Source organism: Harpia harpyja, chromosome 23 (assembly GCF_026419915.1).
Source record: "Harpia harpyja isolate bHarHar1 chromosome 23, bHarHar1 primary haplotype, whole genome shotgun sequence".
In the NCBI taxonomy this organism is placed as follows: Eukaryota; Metazoa; Chordata; class Aves; order Accipitriformes; family Accipitridae; genus Harpia; species Harpia harpyja.
Window position 1 is genome coordinate 4,024,675 of NC_068962.1, and position 23,431 is coordinate 4,048,105.

At 41.0% G+C, this 23,431-nt stretch overlaps 1 protein-coding gene across 1 annotated transcript in view; it reads right to left on the reverse strand.

The window, feature by feature from the left end:
• The window catches only part of ELK3 (ETS transcription factor ELK3), a 39,625-nt gene extending 24,578 nt beyond the window's left edge, over nt 1-15,047 (reverse strand). Inside the window, exon 1 of the mRNA XM_052774641.1 lies at nt 14,599-15,047. The gene's annotated coding sequence lies outside the window, so the exon portion shown is untranslated. The remainder of the gene's footprint in view (nt 1-14,598) is intronic.
• Nucleotides 15,048-23,431: the final 8,384 nt, after the last annotated feature.

Genomic DNA, 23,431 nt, shown 5'->3' on the forward strand with positions numbered 1-23,431 from the left:
TGCCACTTGCCAAAACAGTACAATACCTCAGAGGTGCAATTCTCTCATCCAGACCTTAAATTACATCTTCCTTCAGATCATCAGCAGTCATGCATCTTCAGAGAGTTTAGGTGGAACTGAACTCACAGTGACACGCATTTTGCTGCCGTCTCCTCCATCCCCATTCACCTCTGCCCAAGAACACTCACAGGGTAACCTACAGCTAACGTTGCACTACGCTTTCCATTATGAACCTGTTTTCTGATGCTTATTGTTCGTAAAATTGAACAGTTTTGGATTCCACTTTATCTACTGAGTGTGGGCCTCACGGTGACTCAGCCACAGGCGTAATGCAAAATGCACGGACGTGGGTGAGGACATCCTACAGGAGCACCCACACTATCTGTCCCGGTGACTAAGGAGAGGTGACTTCCATCAGGTTATTATAGAAAAGGTTACTGCCACCTTTTCCAAAGAGGTTCAGTTCTTGGTGATCAGTTCTTCAACCAGCTGAGATACTCACATAATCTCTGGGGGACACTTCAGGTGCTGGACCCAGGGCAGATGGCTGTGGTGGGATTAGATTTAGGCAGCTCCTCGCCACCCTGCTTGCCTTACCATCAACTCTCCAAGTGTGTAGCTCTGAACAGGCTTTAGAAAGGCCCCGTGCACCTCAGAATTCAGCATCGATGTGCTTAATTGGTACGTGCATAAATCTCCTACTGGATAGGACCAAAGTCTGCTCATACAGAAATGAGATTATAACAGCCCAATGCTGCATTGTACTCCATCCCTCCATCTGCCACTGAGCTTCTGTGTAAAGCTTCCCATACTGCTTCTATAACAACTGTATCTATATGATTCCTACATGAGGCAAATCATGCAAATTACATTTTCAGCTTACCATTAATTGTATGGCCCTTTTTTTTCTAAGCACCCAACTTGAGGCGTTCAGGTCTGAGTTGCATTGAATATTCACAGCTGTAACTACCTTTAACAGAAGCTTTGCACTCAGCATATATAGTGATGTAAAATCTTAAAATACCTTTAATTTGGTAAACTGGTATTAATCTTTGCATCTCATTTCCATTCTCTAAAATGTGATTTGCAGGGGAATAGTAAAAATCCAAGATCCTGCAGTGACAGGATTTTTAAACTGATGCAAAATATTTCATTTCCAATCAAGTCAACAGAAGTATTAACCTGCCTTTCTCTATGGGCACCATTTTAGGATTCCACAAAGTATTAACTATCCTCTTGGGAGGACAACGTGGCCACACAGTGTACTAAGCCTTAACTGGTGTCTCATTTGAGTGGTGGAGCAAAAGAATCACGACACATGTATTACAAGACATGTCATTTAACCAAAAATGTGCTACCAGTATTAGAAGTTATTATAAATTATGACTGGGAGGAGTCAGAAATCTTCAGAAAACACTGTATTTCATTTATGTGTTTTCTAATTCTTTTGAATTTTTACTGACTCAAAGGGAATTCAGCGTCTTGCCTTAATTTGACAGAAACGGGTGTTAGGATGTGGTCACTTCCTACAGGGCATGTATTTCACATTTCATTCAACTCTTTATTAATATTAAATAGTAATAATAAATATTCCTGTTACTTCTGTGCTCAGTACAGGATTTGAATGCTAGGCAATAAATAATACATGGCACCACATACTGAATTACGTGGAACAGAAGAAAAATAGTTTTAAAAAATCACTTATTTAGATAGTGACATCCATTTATGGTACAGAATGAGACAGGCAACCTATGTAGGAAATATATTCTGTGTCATGGAAAGCCTAATCAAAATTCATGTAGACAAAAAAGTCAATTAATTTTTTCATCTATTAATACATGGGGGTTTGCCATCTTACCATTTTTTAAATATTTACACAATGCATTTGACAGTCAAAGATATTTTGTAAGCCATGAAACAAAATTTGCCAGGTTGGCCTGACCTAAATAGCCTAATAATTTTACTTTGTGATCAGTTCCACTACTGCTGATGCAAATAATCACTGGCATAGCTAGAAGGAATTATACTTGGAAATGCTGCACTAGACAGCAAAAGGATATTTCAGGACCAAGTTTTCTGAAAGTCCATTCCTCAGGCAGCTGTGACAGGTAACCACACTAACACCCTCTGCGTTACCAATTTACATTCTTTCAGATGCGTGCCCCCCCCATACAAAGCCTACCAACTGCACGATCAGTGTGATACGATGTGATCTCCACACATCAAATTTTAAGTTCAGGACTGATTCAGGAAGGAGGTAACTCAGAATTATCTGTGCTGATAATACTGCCCTTATTCATTTCAACCAAATTCAGGGACTAACGGAAATGCCTAAACTTGGAGCGGCAGCAAAGTCAACACCATAAGCCTCCCTGAAGAGAATAAGAGAAAAGGACAGAGACATCCACAGGACAAAGCATCCCATCTAAGAGATGATTTTCCTGTAAAGGGCGTGCCGAAATTCCTCACTTAGGTGAGGGGCCCAAATGCCAAACACTGTCTCTCCCCTTAGTGTTGGAGACTGACTTCTACCAACACGAGCAAGCATTATGAAAACATTATGCAAGTTACACTAGAAAGGGTTAAGATGTATGAATACACGTGCTGACGAGCTGCATTACCATTTTTTCTGACCAAGACCATACATACAAAATTCTGTATGACAAAATGTCAGTAAAGTGGCATGAAGGTCAAAAAAAAAAAAAAAAAAGTCATTAACTTGCTGGACAAAATAAAACAAATAACCAAGCCATCTTAAACCGAGGCAGTAGAAAACCAGGAGGCTCAGAGACAAAGCTAGCTAAATAAAAAGCTCAGTATCAGAAAGATTTATGACATGAACTGTGAGATAAGTAGGATACTCTTTGGGGCACTAAGTTTTGCAGGACTCTTGCACAGGAAAAGGTGGAAGAAAAAGGCAGAAAGCTGGAAAGCAGCTCTGCAGCATTCAGGTCCTCTGCAGAGGTCCTTAGCTTCCATACAACTATGTTACAGCTGTGTTCTTGTCTTCCATTCTCCCACATACTCCAGGTTTCCTACCTGGATTCTTTCTCCCCATTCTATGTTAGCTTCCCCACAGCCTTTCTAAAATAAAGAGATATACTGCTGACCCTGGACAATCAACATGAACAAGTTCTGAAGGCTAAAACCAGGAATCCCTCCAGGCATGAGGATCAAAACGAGCGCTTTGTTGCTTTAGAGGGTCCGCAGAGGAACATCTGGGACTCTGAGCTATAAACCAGGTCGTGGGACTTGGGGCAGAGGAGGGACAGCTGAGTGAGATAGACTGGCTGGGGAGCCCAGAGGCTGAAAAAATCAGCTGGAGATCAATTAAATCAGGAAGACATAAAAGCCATGTTAGCCAACATTATGCACTGTAGGTAGTCATAGAGAGATGGTGATCAGACACGTACATGAAAAGGATTAAGAGGCAGAGTCAGGGCAGGGAAATTCATTTCCCTTAGTGTATGAAGAAACTGCTGATTCCTTCTCCAGCCAAAGCAGCTGCAAAAGATTCAGCTCCTTTTTGTATACCCCACCACAGCAGGCACACACCTCCACTTATATTTCCCTTACAGGCAAGTCTGTGCTTTTGCAAGCACACAGCGTTTCTCTGTAACAGATGCCTTTTTTTTTTTTCCTTTTCGACTACTCTGGAAAACGTGTGTATATTTTTTGTACATCCAATTTACTGCTTTTGTATCCTAATTCTGGCCCACAGCACATTTCTCTGAGCAGCGTGACGTGGGGCATTGTTAGCTTCTCATTCACGTTAGCATTCGGCTTCCTTTATTTCTGCAGGTTGCAGCCAGGAAACTGGAAAATGGGCCACAGGAAACCTGGCCTCCTACATCTGTCCCAGTTTGTAATAGCAGCTCTGGTTTTATTTTTCTAAGTGTCTCAGGTTCATTTTAACCCTTGAGATGACTGCCGCAATAACATGTTAAAGAATGTGACTGTTTTGTCATTTTTTTTTTTAACCACCATTTCTCAATACTAAAATTTGAGATTTGGCTAAACCATACTCATTTCTAAAGTATTTTAATATTTATAAAATAAACAGTTATGTGAGTTTTAAAAAACTTTTGTTGGAAACTACCAAAACAATTCCATTCCATAATGACAAATATCAAAGAGTGTATTTCGAGAAAAATACGGAATAAGGCAGTCTCTAGCTGTTTCAGCTATATACATTTTTAACATAGTTCTAAAGCTAATGTCTGTATGGAAAGTTGAACAGCTTACAAATCCCCTAGGCCAATTTTTCTCTTTTACATTTTAGTTTCAATAAAAAATTGAAGCACACTTGTTTTGCATTTGATTAGAGAAGGAAAAGGGTGCTGCTCATCCGGAAAAGAAACTTTTCTAGAGTAATAAAAAAATCAGTCAGCCGTAACATACTCCACTGAAAATTCATCTGTACAACGAGTATATCATGAAAGGTTAAAAGACAACTGCCAAATCTGCCCAAATGTTTGCTCAGAAACATTTGAAAGAACAAGGCAAAAGTCTGAGTCAGTCCTCACACTTTATTTCTCAACAGAGATGCTTCAAGGGTGATAAATAGGATGTGGTTGGTGAAAAGTTAGTGATTCTTCCAGAAAGGAGGAAAAACAAATATCAATTTGTTTACTCAGAAAGTTTTCAAATACTCATCAAAGGAGATCTTACTGCTAATTTAATTGGCCTTGAAAAAATAAGCTTGCAACTAAGTGTGTAAATGTACCTGTTTTAACTTGATGCAGAACTTTCTCTGTTAAAGGTAATAAATCAAACTAATGGTGCAATCCATACCCAGGGCACTTTAGGGAACTATGTGTATGATACAGAATGCTGGTAATTTTTCCACATCCAGCAACCAGGACATTTCCTGCCAGAGCATCCTCCGAGTTCTTCCATTGTGTTGAAACTGCAAAAACTTTCTAAATCAGGACTTCCTCCTATTATATTTTAGAGGCGTCTTTCTGGGAAATGCAGATTCAAGTGAAAAAAAAAGAAATAGGAATTCCTGCAGCACCACCCAGTGGAAACACTAGAAAAAGTTACAGAGTGCCCAAGCACACAAGTTACAATTTGCTGCAAAACTACAGTAATATTGCCACACAAACCCAGACTGGTTTAAGGATGTGCCAAAAAAACACAGAGGGTTTTGCTGGCCGATGTACTTAACATGAGTCACATGAGGTATGTATGCCTACTCTGCCGCTCCTGTGTAATAGTCTTCTCTTCATATTCTAATGTAAAAGATCATTTACAGTAATAATTTACAAGGTCTCTTTCTTAAGCATGAATACCCACTGTTCTGGCCCAGCACATTTAAAAAAATAAACAGACTCTTGTGGTTAAGAGCAACACAAAAGAGACAGCAGCAAGATCTAGCAAAATATTACAGGATAACATCAAGTTCCACTGCAGAAAAGCAAGCATTCACACACACGTCCAGTAACGCTTCCAGTAGGTACATTTGGTAATACAGTGTTTGCACTTTTTAATTATTTTAACTAAGTCAAAGAAAGGCTGAGGCAGATGTCCAAAGGAAGAAAGTTCTGCAACCTCCAAATTAATACAACAAAGGACTGGTCGCCTGCCAAGCAGAGGTGTGATGACACCGCCTCTAAAACACGAGTGCTTTCAGATTCTCCATAAGGATGTAGTTCAAGAAACAGGTTTAATCCAACTGGAGTAAAAGCCCTAAGCAGGAGGGAATATGGCTAGTTGCCTCCCTGCGAAAGGCTTAAAAAAATAACCTGCTCAACTATTTCTAAAGCTAGCCGTAAACAAAACTACATAAATCCATAATGGCTCCAACCGTTCACCTTGGGACAGACGTAAAATGAATGCAGACTCCTCACACCGCTTTCTGTCTGCTCATGTGGTGCACATCTGTGGCATGCTGGCAATACGCTACACTGCAATCCGAGGGACTTCTGCTTTCAAAGCCAGCCCTATATGTTTATTTTTCCCATATGACTTTCTTTTACATTTTTGTCAGCATCAGTAGGACACAGATCATGATTATTTGACTGTCCTATATAAAATTTCTGATAGTCCCTTTGATAAATTCAGAGAAAATATGCACGAAAACAAAAAAAATGGCTAAAGAGGGCAGAGGATACAGCCTCCAGGAACAGTGGCTATTCTGAAAGTTTACTTGACGTATCAAGCCATGATTACTCCCAAATGTAAATGCTTTTTCCTTATCTGTACCTCCTTCTTAAACTGAAGTATTAAAATTTCCAATTTTGTGGCAGCAGACCGAATGCTTTGTAACTTATGCTAGTGGCTCTAATATTTTAAATGGTGTATTAATACTATCGACTGTCTCAAATGTCGCTTTTAATACATTTTGTATTCAGATTTTTAAGCTAACCTTCCCCTCTCGACTGACTTTTCCTAGACTAGAAACTCAGATAAACAAGCAGGTCTTTTTAATACTGTGAGCAGAGAGGAACCTGGCCAAAAGGACAGGAAATGCAGTCCTGGGAGTTCTGTTCAGGCAAACCGGGGTGGCTGGCAATTCCCGCAAGACCTGAAGCACAGCAAGATCACTGCAGCTTACACTGGCAGTCAGAGCTCGCCTTCCTATACACACTGAATTTTCAGAATTTGCTGGATTAGCAAAATGAGCCATTAAACTATTAAATAACACACAGGGTTACCTGTATATTCTCACGTTGCAAGGGGAGTCAGTCGTAGCATTACACTGAAAACAGTGTACCACAATTCAGCAGATGGTAACCTGCATACATATAGAGATGTTTTACCTGGACAATTACTTCCCAAAACGTTAGCGCTATTGCGATAGTTCTTGGAGCACAAGCCAGGGTGTAAGTTCCTTAGTCATAAAAAATGAGCAACTAGTCACAGCACTAGTCAAGGTCTGCATTTCTCACTTTAAATGCTGTTATTTCTATGTGCAACGGTCTCATAGTAAACACCTAAATTAAGAATCACTCTTACATGTCAAAATCTCAAAAATCTGCTGTTCTCCTTCTTTCTCAGTGCTAATCAAAGTTCTGCTTTGCATGTTTATCATGCGCTAAGCTAAACTGAAACCCAATTAAAAGATTCTTATCTTCTGACATTATTCACTTGTCTACTACACCAACAAGAACCTGAAGGTCACACCTACACATTTCCCCTAACATCGATCATTAAACACTGGAATACCCAACAGAATGCATCATAAAATACACGAGATTTCAGCCACCAGAAGATCTGGTTGTTACTCTCCTGTACTGTGTCCTGTGTACTTAAACTAATTCTCATGGCTGATGCGAACTATGAAGGAGAGACAAATGGGACACTATTTCAATGATGACAGCAAACTTTGCTGTATACAAAGTGCTTAGATTGCCTATGTTTAGAGGTGACATCAATACACCAACTGGTTTGTTAGTGTCTCTGCTGCTCAGGATATACAACTGCCACTCTTTTGATTTGTACGCTGAATCCTGGGTAAGATTCCACGTTTAAATAAAACGTAAAGACTCTATCCCCTCTCCTCAACTTGGATGAGACTGCACAGTCAGTTTTATTGTACCCTACTCCCAGGGAGTCAATCCAGCTTTGATGCTGCTGTGTTTTGGAAGCATTTGCATTGCAGAGCTTCAGTACTGAAGCAGCAGCACTGAAGGAGTGCTGCAGTCATACTTTCTATACCAGCCCTATTCCACGCTCGCAGTTTGCTAAACTAACCACACACGCCAGTTGCTCTGAGTCTGCTCTGAGTCACCAGACTTCACAGAGGTCTATATCTAGAATCTAAACCCACATTCCCATCTCAGCTATATTAGTATAGCATGGAAGAAAGTCTCTGAAGGTAGTCAACTTTCTCCAGATTTCACTAACAGAGCCGCAATAGGAATTTTTTTCTTACTTTCTAAATGCTTTTTAGAGATTTTTTCTTCTCATGAACTACTGTTAATTGCTGGGAAGAGATAATAGTGGTGCTTGAGTCTATAAATTTTTTGTTTGTGCTGTATTGTGACTTGATACAGCAAAGGCCACTCAACATTACCACAGTATAAACATTTCAAAACAATAAGACTCATTAGCATCCTTCCCAAAAAGCTTAAACTGAAATACATCTGATCAATTTTCTTAATATAAAAGAAAAAAAAAGAAAGATGAAGAAATATACAGATACAGTAAAGAGGTGCTGTCACCACATTAGAGGCAAATGGATGCGTAACAGAAATCTGTTTTCCAGATAACTGTCAGCTGTTTTGCAAAATGAGAATGGGAAACTTACAGGAGGACATTTGATTAAAAACATTTAGATTCTTTAGATGAAGTATATAATCAAAGTCTACTCTTTTTTGTACAACTGCGACAGTGTATTTTACACAAACTTCTTTGTTCACTAATAATTTCAGAGAAAGATCCATCTTGTAAAATTATATTAACAGGACTTACTGCTGAGGTTAGTGCTTAGAAAGGTTTTACCAATTTTGAATGATTGGTAAGAATCATAAAAATGACAACCAAATGACTCATTCCATAATTCAACGACAGCTAAAACTAGAAGACAACATGTAAGATACAAGTTTTCCTCTCCTAGTACCTCAAACAATCTTCAAGTTAGGATCCACAAGATTAAAAAATTGTATACTTTAAAGCTGAAGAAACTAAGACATGGTTGTTTGCATGACAGCCAAAATACATTAACATGTAGTAATTGGTATTTGCAAAGGTTATCAAAGCTATATTCTGAATCTTCAAACATTGAGTAGTCCATTGGCAAGCAGAGACACAGACGTGACTGAAACGACTCCCTGAAGTGGGTCTGGGGGAATCCGTGGAGTGGGCAGTGTCCTTCACACACTCAGTACATCCTGACACTGCAAAATTTAGAGCAAAGCTATGGAAGACGAGGAGGACACTTGGACAGAGCGCAAGAGCCACTCCAATGCCTTAGTTACATTCAAGGCCTATGCTAGCATTCAAATGTCTGCAACATGCAGTTAGTCTCAGTGCATTAACAGAAGTGCTGACACACTCAAAAACAAATACATCCCTAAGTGCTTTAAAAGATCAACACAACTAAGTTTCTGGCTTCCGACAGAAATTCTTCTCCTGAAGACCCTTAGCTGTATCTAACTGCTCAGATGTAGACAGAGCACACTGTATCATCTCTAGAAGCCTTTCTTTACATGGTTGATTGATACTTATCTTAAAAGTTCATAGGTGTCATCAGCTAGGTGAGCAGTTTTCAACATGTGGTCCATGCATGCAGGGGTCAATGGATTCCTCCTGAAGGAGAGGCAAAATTACCCCAGTACTACTACAGTAGGCTCAACTGCAACATAGGCATCTGCACAACTGCTCAAAAATAATTATGGATCCACAGACACAAAAAGGAGAAACCCCACTGCTCTAGACCGTCAGGCAATGCTATGTGAGCAAGCAGGCCAAAATCAGACACAGTTGTTGGTAACTGTAACACCATCGCCATATGAGTAAAAAAGTATAATTCTCCGCTGAGTTGTATCTGCTTAGGACATGGCAAAATTTTGCCTCCGATGTTCTTAACTGTAATGTAACTTTAAAATAATTACTTAAATACTTAGTTATTCAGTACACTGCGAGATACTGACCATGAATTACACTGATTAAGCAGATCAACAATTCCAGGGTACTTTTTGGCACTGCAAAAACTACTGCGGTATTCATACAAAATTAAAAATGCAGAATGACTATACAGTTATTAATTGGCATTGAATTAGCTGGCAGGTAGTGCTGTAGCGGTACGTTCATCTCAATGCTTATGGTAGGTATTTTCTTCAGGTTTTGCTTTTAGAAAAGCAGCAAGCTTCTTTCAAAGAGCTTTGAATTAAAATCCACTCTTAACAGCAAACCCTTAACAATTTGAATTCTGATATAATTACTGGCCTATAAAACCACAATGGGTTAAAGAAAGTTTTAAGGACGAAGATGCATTTTCTTTTTGTGAAGTGCACAGATAAGAGGTACTTTGTGCTTCATCTGCTTTGTTTCCATACATGCAGCCTTGTATTTTGCAGTGCAGCGAGCTGGACTTCCTGTGCCTACACCTTGACATTCTCCTCAAAATTGTGACTAATTCTTTAATCATTCATTATTCAACAAAATACTTCAACACGAGAACAGGCATATTCAGTCTTTCAAGAGCTCTCAACAGCCTCCAGAATATTAGTTGATTCATTTAACAAGCCACAGATGAAGTAAACATCTGTCTAATGATTCAAGACTGTGAGATTCCCTATTGTGGGAAACACCGAGGAGAAAGCCATGGTGAATCAGTCCGGGGATACACAGCACAACATCATTTTCAAGGGCCCCTAAGTGACAGCCTGTTGCATGAACCATTGGGTGCGGTCACGAAAGACACACAGCAGCTCAAAACCAACAGTACTCTTTGAAACTGGCCCAGGCTAACACGTGTCCTATAATCAGCGTCACAGCTCTAAGACGGATTCAAGCAGCAGCATCCAGGCGTGCTGCACACCCAGAAGAAAACCGTGGACTGATAAATAGTCTGAATTGCACAAGAGTCCAACCTGCCATATCTTTGTGGGAAGTACTAGCTAATTTACCAGTTCTTTGCTATCTTGGATTATTTAGTACTTGACAGAGAACCACTCGCAGAGGTAACGGTAACTACATGAGCGTACAAATTTTATACGAGGTCACCAAAACACACTCGCTAAAATAAATTTTTATAAATACATGCATCACAAGTAGCTGTGTGTTGGTTCTCCCAGCCTTATCCCACTCTCCCTTATCTGTAGTAGCCAAATGTCTGTTTATTTTGGCATCTATTTCTTTCTTCTGAAGCAACATGTTGTCATGTGATTGCATTCCCAAGGCTAAGGTTTGTGTTTTCCATACAGCTGATGGACCTCCATGTCCCTGTCATGTACACCTATCTTCCTACGTGTAAACATATGATCCTCAGAGCAAGCAACAAGCTCCGTGCACCTTGGTGAACCTGCAAAATTACTTTCATTCTGTGCTAAGTCCTCCAGAACAGATTTTTGAAGTAAGGTAGATTTCAGCTTCAGTTATAGTTAAGTCACTTGATCCGTAACACCTTCCCTTAAGAATACCTCTATCATAAGAATGCCTTCATCCCAAGAAGGGCATTACAATGAGAAGGTAAAGTTTACATAATTGGACTTCACGCACAGCAAAGGGGAATACTTCGGTCTTTGGAGTGAGATACTTGTTTTGTTTTCATAATTTAAGTTTAATGAAATAACATTAAGTAATGGGAGCAAAGAACCACTGTGAATCAGTAAGCAGTGAGAACTGCTAATGAATAAAACAAAATAGATTTTTGTTTCCACATATAAAAGCATCCATGTGCACAGTGGTTTATAAACACAGTTACAAGGAAGGCTGTAGCTGAGTTTCTTCCCCTGAGACCGTGTTGCTTATTTCAGCTGCTGTGTCTAGGTGGAGTTGGTGATACCAAAAGGATATAAGCCTGTAGTTTTTTTCTTTTTAGGAACAACTGATGGAGGTGATTTGGAAAATCGAGATATAAGCAATTATGATAATATCTCATCCCTTAGCAGACAGTATATATTCTTCTCACACACTTTCATGGTTTGTAAATTAAAACAGGTAAAGAATAAAATCTCAGTTACAGACATTTTCATTATTTGAGTGGAAACCATCATGCACTATTTGATATTTGGGGTTTTTTTTCTGTTCCAAACAGAACTGTTGTATTTTTAACACATCTATGGATTACTTCTCATTCACTCTTTCTACCATATAGAACACACAACCAGTACACTACTACTACATCTGTTTTTCTACAAGGACATCAAGATGTTTTTACTTATGCTGAGTGAATACAACATATGAAACGTATATAGTGTAGATAGACTATACATATATATATCTGTACGTATGAACGTGTGTGCTTCATCTACACTGATTCAGTAGATGGCACACTGAAATTCCAGCAATATTTAATGCAGTAAGCGGACAATTTAATGTCCGTATTTCAAAGAGAGATAGTAAGAGCTAGGGAACGCACTTCAGTAAGAGTTTTGGTGTTGTACACCACACTAACTCTTCTGTAACATAATCAACAGATTTTTTTAACATTATGCGCAGTAATGCACCTCTCTCTCTAAAATTTAGAATTTTACAAAAGAAAGAAAACTCCAAAACCGAAAATAGCTCTGACTACCTGATGACTGCATTTGATTGAAACAGAGATTGGGCATTTTCTGTTTTACAGACTATTCTAAAAATTCTTCTCTGCCCAACTAGGAAATCAAGAGGCATCTGTGTCTGGAGATCGTGTCACTAATCCATTAATAAAAGTCCTCTGTAAAGTGATGTTAACGAAGAACTTTTCTGTGCAGCTTGGACATAGGAAGTACAGGAAAACACTGAAGATCCTCAAAGGTAAACACGTGGTACACTGCAATTAGTCCTCCATCCAAGTACTACTTTTTTGCACAATATTTGCTAGTTTAATGCTATCACATGACAGTTCAAGTAAGTAGCTAAGTGTTATTTCCTATTACATGCAATTTTATTCAAATTTTTTGACATTTCCTTAAGTTAAAACCCACTTGCAAGCAAGACTCCATTTTCTTTGTTTGCCCCAAACTTTTTTTTTGCAAAAAGTTGTTAATTTCTAATTTAAATTAACCATCAGTGGGGCACGGCAAAAGTCTTTCTAATTCTGAACACAGACTTCTTTCATGACTGCTAAGAAAATAAATCATCACGAAATAATTACACAAACCACTAAGTCCAAAGTGCTATGTACAAAATCACTCGAAGATTAGATACGCAAGCACCAATACAGGAAGGTTATGTGAGTGAATATGCTTTTCAAACATGCCCATCACCTCAGTATCTTGGTACAAGACTCTTTTAACCACGCAATTACATACAGTTGTCACAGATGCACAGAACATGCTTATCATAACACAGCCTTCTGTGTACCCCATTTCTGCACCTCACCCTACAAAACTATTTATGCATAAATTACATTTAATCTGAAATAATCGAAAAGCCTGTATGAGGAAAATAGGAGATGAGCCACGACTTTCTGCTTGAAATTAAATGAAACCATTGACTTCTGAAGTTGGAGTCCTCATGACCAGAAAGATGCTGCATTGTATGAACTTGTCTTAGCACTACACCCCTAAGTAAATAAAGATGTAACTTGCCTCCCTTTCAACTGCAACGTTAGAAAGGCTGACAGGGCTTCACAAAACCCTCCTGTGTTAGGGAACGGAAACTCCTAATGAGATTAGTTGGTGTGTGTGCAGACATTACTTAGCCATGACTAAATGGGCTCTCTTCCTGCAGCCAGTGGAAAATTCAGGGAACTTTTTCCCCCTGCAGCATCAGAGTCCCTCTAACCTTCAGCAAAGCCAGATCCAAAAACAACTCTCCACTTTCTCTCCCTTTCTCTCTCTCTCCTTTTTTTTTTTTTTTTTCCCCTTCCCTTACAAACATTTTTAGTGTTTTTTCGGTTGGTCGTGGAAACTATCCACGTCGGCCAAGGGGTCTTGGGGCAGGGGGTGGCTAAGAAAAGCGGGGAGGGGGAGGGCCGGGGAGAAGGCAGATGACTACAAAGGAAACTGTAAAAAGGAGCAAATACATAAACCTGAGGGAGAAAACCACAGAGTTTCTTTGTGAGCTGCAGTGACTCATTTTCAAGATGTTGTCTGCTGCCAGTTTCAAACCGGAAGCGCATGGCAATTAGTCTTGCTGTTTCCAGACAAGCCAGAAACTCTCCCGACACTTTTTTTTTTTTTTTTTAAAGCCCCTTCTGCAGTTTCTGCAGGAGCCTTCCTCCCCCCCCCCCCCCCTAAAAAACAAAAAAAAACCGGCCCCTCTCGGCCTCCCAGCAGCGCCGGGGACCCCGCGGCACCCCCCCGCCGCCGTGACAGGCAGCCGGGCGGCCCCCGCCGCCCCCAACGCCGTTATCGTGATGCTGCTCGTACGGGGCGGCCCCGGCAGCCGGACACCGCCGGGGAAAGGGAGACGGGGGGGGCACATACACCGGGATACCACCCGCCACCGCCGAGAGGGGGGTCCCGGGGCTCCCCCCGACCCGCTGCGCCCTGTCAGGCACCGTGTGTTGTGTGTCCCCCCCCCCCGCCTCTCCTCACACCCCGGCCCCTTCCCACACACACGCTCCGTCCCCTCACCGACACCCGCAGCTCCCGGGGGTGGGGGGAGGACGGCGGCCCCCCCCCACCCCCCCCGGGGCAGCCCTCCACCGGGGCCCCTGAGGCGGCGGGACACACACAAACCCCCACACAGTGTCCGCGTCCCCCCCCCCCCCCACAGCTCCCCGCGTCCTCCAACCGCCGCCCCCTGCCCTCGTTACCGCCGCGCTGGCCGGGCCCGACCCCGGGGCAGGACCCCCGGCCCCGTGTGGGGCTCCGAGTCCCCCCCGGCGCTCCTCACCTCCAGCCCGCCGTTTGCCCCCCGCTGCCCCACCAGCGAGTGGGGGGGGGACACACACACACACACGCCACACACGCCAACCCCAGCAGCAGCCGCCGGCCTCCCCGAAGCCCCCCGAAACTTTGCAGGAGCCGGGGCGGGCGCAACAGCACTTGTACCTACCCAGAGCCTGAGGGACTTTTCCGCTCTCTCCTGGTAGTTTAGAGGGAGCTGAGTAAAATCCCCCGGTTCTCCATGCTGACAGTCTTCTGCAAACGCTCTGTTGCTCTTGTAACGAGATCCTGATTTTTTTTTTTTTCTCCCCTCTCTTTTTTCTTTTTTTTTTTTTTTTTTTCGGCCGGGGTGTGTGTGTGTGTGTGTGTGTGTGCCCGTGTGAGAGAGCGAGCAGGAAGTCAGAGCAGTCAGACAGAGAGCCGGCTCACTTCCTTTCCTGCATTATTCCCCAGGCGGTTTGCAGTCTGTGTAAACAGGCTTTTCCTCCCCTCTCCCCTCGCTCTGACCACTGATGTGCAGCATGGCTGTAATATAAGACACACACATAGTAAAACGGGTTAACGGTAACCCCGCGGGCTCGCAGGGAGCTCCCCCGACCTCCACCTCTTCCTGTGCTACACCCCTGGGGAGGAGCTTCCCGCCAACCCAGCGCTTGGCCCACCGCCGGGCTCTGAGGTGATTTCAGTGAAAAACACACCCGTTGGGGTTTTGGGGGGTTTTGTTTGTTTGTTTTTTCTCCCCGGGGGTGACAGTCGAGAGGCGCTGGCGAAGCGTTTTACAGAGGGACGCTTCGTCCTGCCGGGGCCTCGACGGCGGGCCTCGGGGTGAAGAGGCGGCCGGCCTCGTCCCGTCGAGGCTCGGCGGAGCGTCGGGTGCCTCGGCTTTGGGTCGGCGGAGGCCGAGGGGTCGGTGGGGCGCGGTAGATCGCTGGGTGCGCTCGATTGCCTTCCCGAGACGGACCTGGCGTTCGACGGCAAAGTACAGAAGCGGCGCGGCGTCCTCGGTTGAGGGGAACGGAGACTTAAAAGTCAAGGGGCACCCGGGTCGTCGAAGCGGAGCTGGAACTTCCAGCTCCGCGTCGTACCTCAGGGACAGAGCAGTGGTAGTTTGCCGACGAGGTTTTGACCCTCAAGCTGTAGACCTCAGATCTAAACTGTTGGTTTGGATTTATTAAAAGGCACACATTTCCAGTATTTGGAGTTTACATCCTCTATGTCTTTTCTTGCGTCTCATATATCTGCATTTTACTATTTCTAACTTTATTTGGAAAGTCTGAGAGTGACTGACATTATCGTCCGTCTGCCCGGTGCATCAGTGCTGTTCAATGCGTAGTATTTTAAAATCAATGCTGCGCCGCTATTTCTTTTAACGGTCACAAGATTTATCGTTCCAGCACAAGAACTGCAGTTCAGAATGTTCTTAATGTGCAGTGACACAGAAGCTATGATTATTTTTTATCACTCTGTTGGGTTGTTGCTTACGATGTCACTGGGAACAAAAGTATGCTTTGATGGAATTAAAAGGTTCGTCACAGTTGGCCACTAAGCATTAGTCAATAGCATCCGAACAGCTGGCGGTGAGCAAATTGCGAGTCTCTTGTAGAAGTCCATCAGGTTTCTTCCTTCTCGTCTTCTAACATGCCATGGGGGAGCAAGAATAACACGGTACTGGAACACCAAATTATGTAACTTTGTTATTTTCCTTAAATAATGCCCTTTTAGAAGTCCTTCTGAATTTTAGAGTACAGATGTGAGGTCTGCTAAATCCTCATTTTGTGCTTCCCAAATGAAGAAGCATTAAAATGTTTAACTTGAGATAGTATATTTCCCAGATTAAAACGCGCAGTGGATGAAGTCCTTGCTGTTAAGCGTTAGTTTAAGTCATTGGGATGCAGGAATCAGTCTTTCTTTGGGAACTACAACTGAAGACCCGGGTTTGCAAAACCAGGGCAGCCAGAGAAGCTTTTATGGTACCAATATGCAATGTTGTGCTGACAGCTGGGGGTGCCAGCATTCATCTTCTACATTTATCTTTCATTGATTTTGTGAACAAGAGATGAAGCAGAGATATTCCAGAGTTGCCTTGACCAGTTATTGGTGCGGAGATCTGAGAGAACAAACTCTCAAAACCAGTATTTTCTTTTACAAAAAGTAAATAACACTATGTCTTTTAAAAAAATGTTTAAAAATTAAAGTGTTTCTTTTATTTATTATGCTGTAACTTGGTTGATGGCACTAGAATTTTTTTTAGAGCACCAGTCCTTTTTTTGTCTAGATCATGAGGTAGAAATCTAAATAAAGCTGCCACACTGGAGGTTGGATGGCCACTGGATGAGGGCTCTTCATATTACCCTATGGATGCTGGAGACAAAAGTGCAGAACTTGTTTAATGGAATAAAGCCACCACGATATGTTGGAAACATGAGGAATTCAGAAAGCTGTGCTGGAAGTGGAAGAAAATGGGAGCTTTTGGCCAGGGTTACTGATTCTAGCCCTATGGATGTCATCAGGAAAATATTTTTGGAAACTACATCTATGTGCTTGATAAAAACACTGTGCTTTACAGAATGGTTGCCGAAACTCTCTCATCTGCGACATCTGCCTGGCTAAATTAATCTAGACTTACAGTTATCCTTAAGGATTATCTGATGCAAAAATACAGGATGATGAATGAGGAAAATTGCAGGTTTGTATTGTGTAGGAGCCTTTTTCTTCTGCAAAAGCAATTCCACTCAGAAAACCTATTAACGTAGTCATAAAAATGCTAGTTATGTTTTCAGTAGAGTCACTAGACAACTTCTGTGTCTCGATTCACATCCATTCATCAGCATATATTATCATTACAACTGTTAATTATAAAGCCCGAATCCTGTCCTCAAGCTGTGAAGATTTGGGGTTTTAGCTCTGGAAATTGTTGTTCCTTGCTCAGACTTGGTCCAGACAACAGCTGTCGCACTCGTAGAGGACTAAGTGTAACTAGAGACAGCTCTCCTTCGACCAGTAAGGCAGGTTACTGCTGCTGAAAGTCCCAATCTGATGGGTTCAGGCGATCCTTGAACAAACATATGCACCCAGGACGTCTCTGTGTCCTGTTTATCTAGGGAGAGTGCAGTTTGTAGAAGAGCTTGTATTTATAAACCTGTCCTTCTGTTGAAAAAATTGCCCCAAAGCATTCCTAAGTATAGTGACTATAATTCTGCCTCATTTTTATTAGATTACATCAATTAAGAAGCCAGGCTTTGTCTGTCCTTTCAGATTGTTTCTACCATATTTTTAAACTGTTCATAAATCTCATGTGCTGCTGTAATTAACCAATCTAAAAGAAGGAAACAAAAAAATAAAGGTAGATTTGCTGTGCTTCAGGTATCTGTTTAAGCTCTTCAGGCTGAGGCTCATATCTTTGTTGGTCTAGGTTTTAGTGTAATTTCACTCCAAGCCTTGACTCCCACTGTAATTAAATTATTAAATTAAATTAAATAATTGGAATGTCACTTTGCGGTACGCAATTTTCCTTAAATGTGCATAGATGCTTACAGTCGTGTGTAATTATCAAGAACAAAGTTGAAAGCAGTTGGAAATAATTGTCGTTTCATTTAATATTTTAACTATGAATATATTTAATGAATGTATACATTGCTTAACCCTCTCTAAACATTTTGTATTTCTTTCCAGATTACAGACTCTGTAGTGAAGAGGCTTCAAATTTGTGACTGCCTTTATGACAACTAACACTGTATGTTCTGTGGGAGAATCACTCGTAACCATTCTTCTCTCCTATTTTCTGGTAATTCTAGCTTGAATAACCACCTGCCAGGTTACAGGGGGATTTCCAGGGGATTTTGGAAAGGGGGTATATAGAAACTAATTACCCGAGTTGGAATGACAGCCTAATTCATGTAGGATTCTTGGTTGCCCTTCACAACATACTATTTAAATGCCTTGCAAATGTTGCATCAATATTGATGAATGTTCCTCTAGCAGGTTTGGCTTTTCTCTTTCACACTTTCCTGTAGCTGGACAAACACGGGCTTCAGAGCCAACAACTTCATTATTGCAAAAAGTCCCGGGGGATCCATACCACTCACAAAGTGGTCAGGTCCTCAGTTTTATCTCATCTCACAGGCAGCTTCACTGGCAAGAAAAGTGCTGTCTGCAATACTGTACAGTGCTACCTCCAGCATGTAACACTGACTCCAAACCCATGGAAACTCAAGAGATTGGACTGCACGTTGTTCCCTGGCAAACATTATTTCTTCCTGGGCTTTCTGCTGAGCTATCTAGGGTAAAATTGTGAGCTTTAGAAAAGGTTTTAGATGGCAGGCATCAACAGAACTGTGTTCGCTGTTAAGAAACCTCTCGTTCAAAGTTAGATTAGTGGGAAAAACAATTGCATGTCATCATCAAAAGGTTCAAAACGTCATGCCGCATTTTCTGGAACAAAGAAATTCTGCAAGTTTTAACCTAAAATGTTTCCTGCCAGAGGCAGGGGAAGGGCTAAGTGCTTCTTCACACCATGAAACAAGTATACTGTGCAGATGGTGGGACCTCGGCAAGAAGGCAGGAGCCTCTTCCATCCTCCCAGGGACTTCTTTTTCCCTCGGGAAGCATGTTCCAGTGCCTCATGACAGAGGCTGTGAATGAAAATTGCTGCTGGGTTGCAATTAGAAGTCTGCCTTCAGTCTTAAGGGAATGATGTTTTGGAGACCCCGAGGTTTTCTTCTTCTCCCCTCCCCACCCACCCACCACCACCCCCACCCCCCGGAAGGCTGTGGTGCTTGATCAGGAAGGAGTGTTTGGGGGAAATTATTGCTTTTACACTCCTCTTCCTCTGGCACATTTTTGCTTTCCTGAATGTTTTGCTTTCCCTGCGTGGTGTTGTGGAAGAGAGCACATGACCCAACACGTTTCGAGTAAAAGCATCACTTGCGTGTACAATTTCATTAGGTTTGCCTTCTTAGTGAAAGATTTATAAGGAATTACCTCCTGTGTGCAGTGTAATTGCCTATGATTTTTTGTCATTTAAGGAATGTCGTGTCTCTGTGTGTTGAAGGAGCTTATAGCACCTAAATGAAGAACCCATGAAAACAGGGAAAGAGGATTCCAAGAATCTTTGAATAACAGTGAGGTCTAATCTAACTGCAAAGATTAACTGTTTCAGAGGTCACCGTGCTTCTCTTAAATCTTTCAATCTGTTCTACTGCATTTTCTTTTCCAGGCTAATTAATTAAAGGTCTGAGCTAGAACTTACTTGCATTTTATCGGTCTCTTTCCCACCCCCTCCCCATCTCCCATCTGTCTATTTTAGTCTAACCTAATCTCTAAATATAAGTTAACCAAGGTATTTCTACTGCCAAATATCACCATAGCATCTGAATATAATTAAACTGCTTTTACTGTTCTCGAAAGCTTTTGGTCAAATGGAGCGCAACTCACTGCCATTTCTCTTCAACCCACACTAATTCTAAGATTTTTAGATGACGAATGAAATTGTGCAGATTTTATCTTCAGTACGTGACCTTATAGCTTTTATGTTTCCCAGTATGACACACACTTTGGGAGACATTTCTACTTAGCAATTTTCAGTTAGGTGCGAATGACAATATTTTTTTCTCTTCTACTTACTGTGTATTTTATTATGATGTTCCAATGATTGTATTACCGTGTTTGTAGTTACAAAGTTAATTATGCATGTTCTTGGTGATGTGCATTTTCTAATAAAATAATCAATGTTTTCTTAAAGCCCTCTCTGTTTTCATACTCCATAGCCATAATTATAAACCTCATATAAAAGACACTTTGGAAAAGCAAATAAATCTTCAAAATGTCTTTGTTTTTTTGAAGTCAAAACTAACTCCTTAACCAGTCATTGGTGCAGACCATAAAGTACATGCATTATGTGTTTCTTATGGGAAATGAGTGCTACTAGCAAATTATAGCTGCCTTTTGCTTGCTAGAAAATCCTTTTTCTAAGTCACACTACACAAGAAAGTTAAAAAATGAATGTGTCTTACTACCTTTACCTTACATGTGCATATGCACTCATTTTTCTTGATGAATGGTAACAGAGAGAGACTTCAGAAAACAATTCAAAGCATGTAAGTTAGGACCCTTCCATGAGTGATCCGGAGGTGCCTACTTCTCTCTGATGACCATGCAGGGATCCTGGGAAACCTCCACAGCTAACTCAGCCACCCAAATTAGATGCTTAGAGTTAGAAGACATAGATATCCCTTAAATTCATATTCTGCCTTCAGTACAGCTGAAATGTGGAATCACTTTTCAGCTGTCTATGAGAGGAATTTATTCAGAGGATTTTTGCTGTACATTTGAACTACAAGTACGAAAAGCTTTCAGTGTAGACATACATCTAAGTAATTTGAAAGTGACAGCGTTTTAATCCTTCTAAAAACTCAAGTAATGCAGGCTTGCAATGTAAACTTGATCTTGTTCCTCCAAAAAATTCCCAGTTCATACATCTTTCATCTACTGGTTTGCTCTGTTCTAGATCAGGACTGCTGTGCTGCCTTAAATACACACGTTGAAAAGCTGATACCCGTTTGCCCATCTGATACCCTTTTATCACATGCTAGTGATAGTTACGGCTCTGAGAAGGTTGCTGATGTGCAGCCAAAACTACAGTTATATGAATATTGCCTTGGCTGTGGTTGTGTGCTCTTGTCTGGGTGTTATCAAGAGATGCCACATTTACACGGAAGGCTTTTTCGATACAAACTGTAGGCTCCTTCATAACCAGACTTAGCAAAACACCATAAACGCAAGCCTCAGTCCATACTTACTACACAAGTTCGTAAGAGTTAACCATGTGCTCTTATGTTGTGCCTAACACAAAATAAATTCAGGCAACCACAGACCTACGGGACCAGCTAACATGGCTTTATCCCACCATTGGCACCAGCACCAGCATGGCTGCTCCAGGTGAGGGGACAGGTCTTCAGCTATACCCCTCTCATCCACATTTCAGCTGCATGCAACACCAGATTTAAGCATGTTCTTAAGCTTTGCTGAAGCAAGATCTTACATCCTTGTATAAAAGGCATTGAGGTTATGGCAAGTTTCTTTTGACTTCGGTGCCTTTCAGTCAGGGGTTTATTGTGGAAGTGGTCTTCAGGGGGACTTTGGTTAAATACCAAGTTTCTTCAAAATCCTATACAGATTGTAGTATAAACTTGTTAGTCAAGCACGTGCTTGGAGGATGCTATAACAAATGCATTATTGCTTACATTACTCCATGCAATATAGCTCACATAATTCATGTTAAAAATTGCTTTGAGATATTATTGTGAGAGAAATTGCAAAAATACATATACACATAGAAATGTATAGTAAACTATGCTGTAATGTAAGTAACATTTAAAGAAAAAAAAGGAAATGTTACAAACTGTTGGTAAATTTTTCGGATGCTGTTTATGTTTGAACTTTTCTCTGTTTTCCTGTAGAAACTTCCGTATCCTCTTCCTGTGTCCCTACAAAGTTTTGTACAATGCAGAACAAGAAATGCTACAGGGATTGTGCTCCACCTTTCTCCTTCCTGCTGGGATATCCTTTCTGTAGAGAAATGTAAAGTATGTAATATTCAAGTTAAAATGTTATATTATTCTTTATCTCAGTCACTTTCTGTTATCTACAACATATCAAGCTGAGTGTACATTGGTTGCACCACTATTTTTACATTTTTATGACATACCAGTTTCTCAGCCAAAGGTAGCTAAAATCTATTACAAAGTTTCTTGTTTTCCAGAGTCTTATCAAGGGTTCATGTCTAAGCCAAACAAGACAAGGGTGGGTTGGGTTTTTCTCTTCATTGTTTCGACTGAATTAACAGGAAGGGGGGAGTGCTTTACCTGTCTGACACTAGAGCAACATTCATTAGCTCCCACTTTTCACTTGTCTGTCTGTCCAGACTCTGTCTGCATCCTTGTGGGAATTGCATGGGAATTTCTTAACTCCCAGTAATAAATAAGGAAATTAGTAAGGGCCTTTGATCTGAGTCCCAGTCTTAATTCATTCTAAAAGTCAATACTTACAATAAAATAAAGGAACAGGACTTTAAAAGCTTAGTTAATGTTAATGCACCATGTTCCTGAGCAGTCAGTGTAGGCTTTTACCATTGTACTGTTCCTCTGCATGTTGGAAGCCTGTTTTATAACTGTACACACATATAAATGCAGATGTATATATGTATGTTTCTCATTTAGACCATTTAGCAGTTCTTCCCTAGCAATAGCAATGAGGCATGATGGTGGTCAAGATGGAAGAGAATTATTCTGTAGTCTGGTAGACAGAGAAGATCAGAAAACAAACTGATTATTCGTTTCAAATTAAGTTCATGTATGCAAAATAATGAATGATACGCGGGGCTACCAAATTAAAATAATGTAAAAAGGCAGAGACTTTTAAAAATATGCAGAGGCTTCAGACAATTTGTTGAAAAACATAGCAAATGGGAAGTAGATGTTTTAAAATTTACCTTTAAAATAATACAGAACAAAACTCCTCCCTCTGCATGGATGAGATCTGCTGAGTTAAAAGTTTCTTATAGTTATCCATCTTTTATTTTCCCCTCCACCTTTTCTGATCATGTATATATCTTATTGGCTTGTTTAATCTTTCTTTTTGTGCTAAATAGAACAGGCAAACAGAATAAGGGGAAATGTTTTTACTTGTAGGAAATTAATAGTATGAAGAACAAAATAAGGATGTAGCCAGCAAAATTTGTTATTTAAAATTTGTGCCTTTGCTGATTACCAAACTGATTAAGAAGTATATATCAATTTAACCTGTATTTTATTTATCATACCTATTTATATTATAATGTTCTTGCCTGACCTTTATTTCTGTAAAAATTATTTCTTTAATAATAAGTAATTTAGCACGAGGCTAACATATGGCAAGGAATGGTCCCTGAAAACCCCCCTGTGTTTAAAACTGATAAAATGACACTGTAAATTGGTGAGAGTGTTTTTTTCTAAGCAAATCACAAG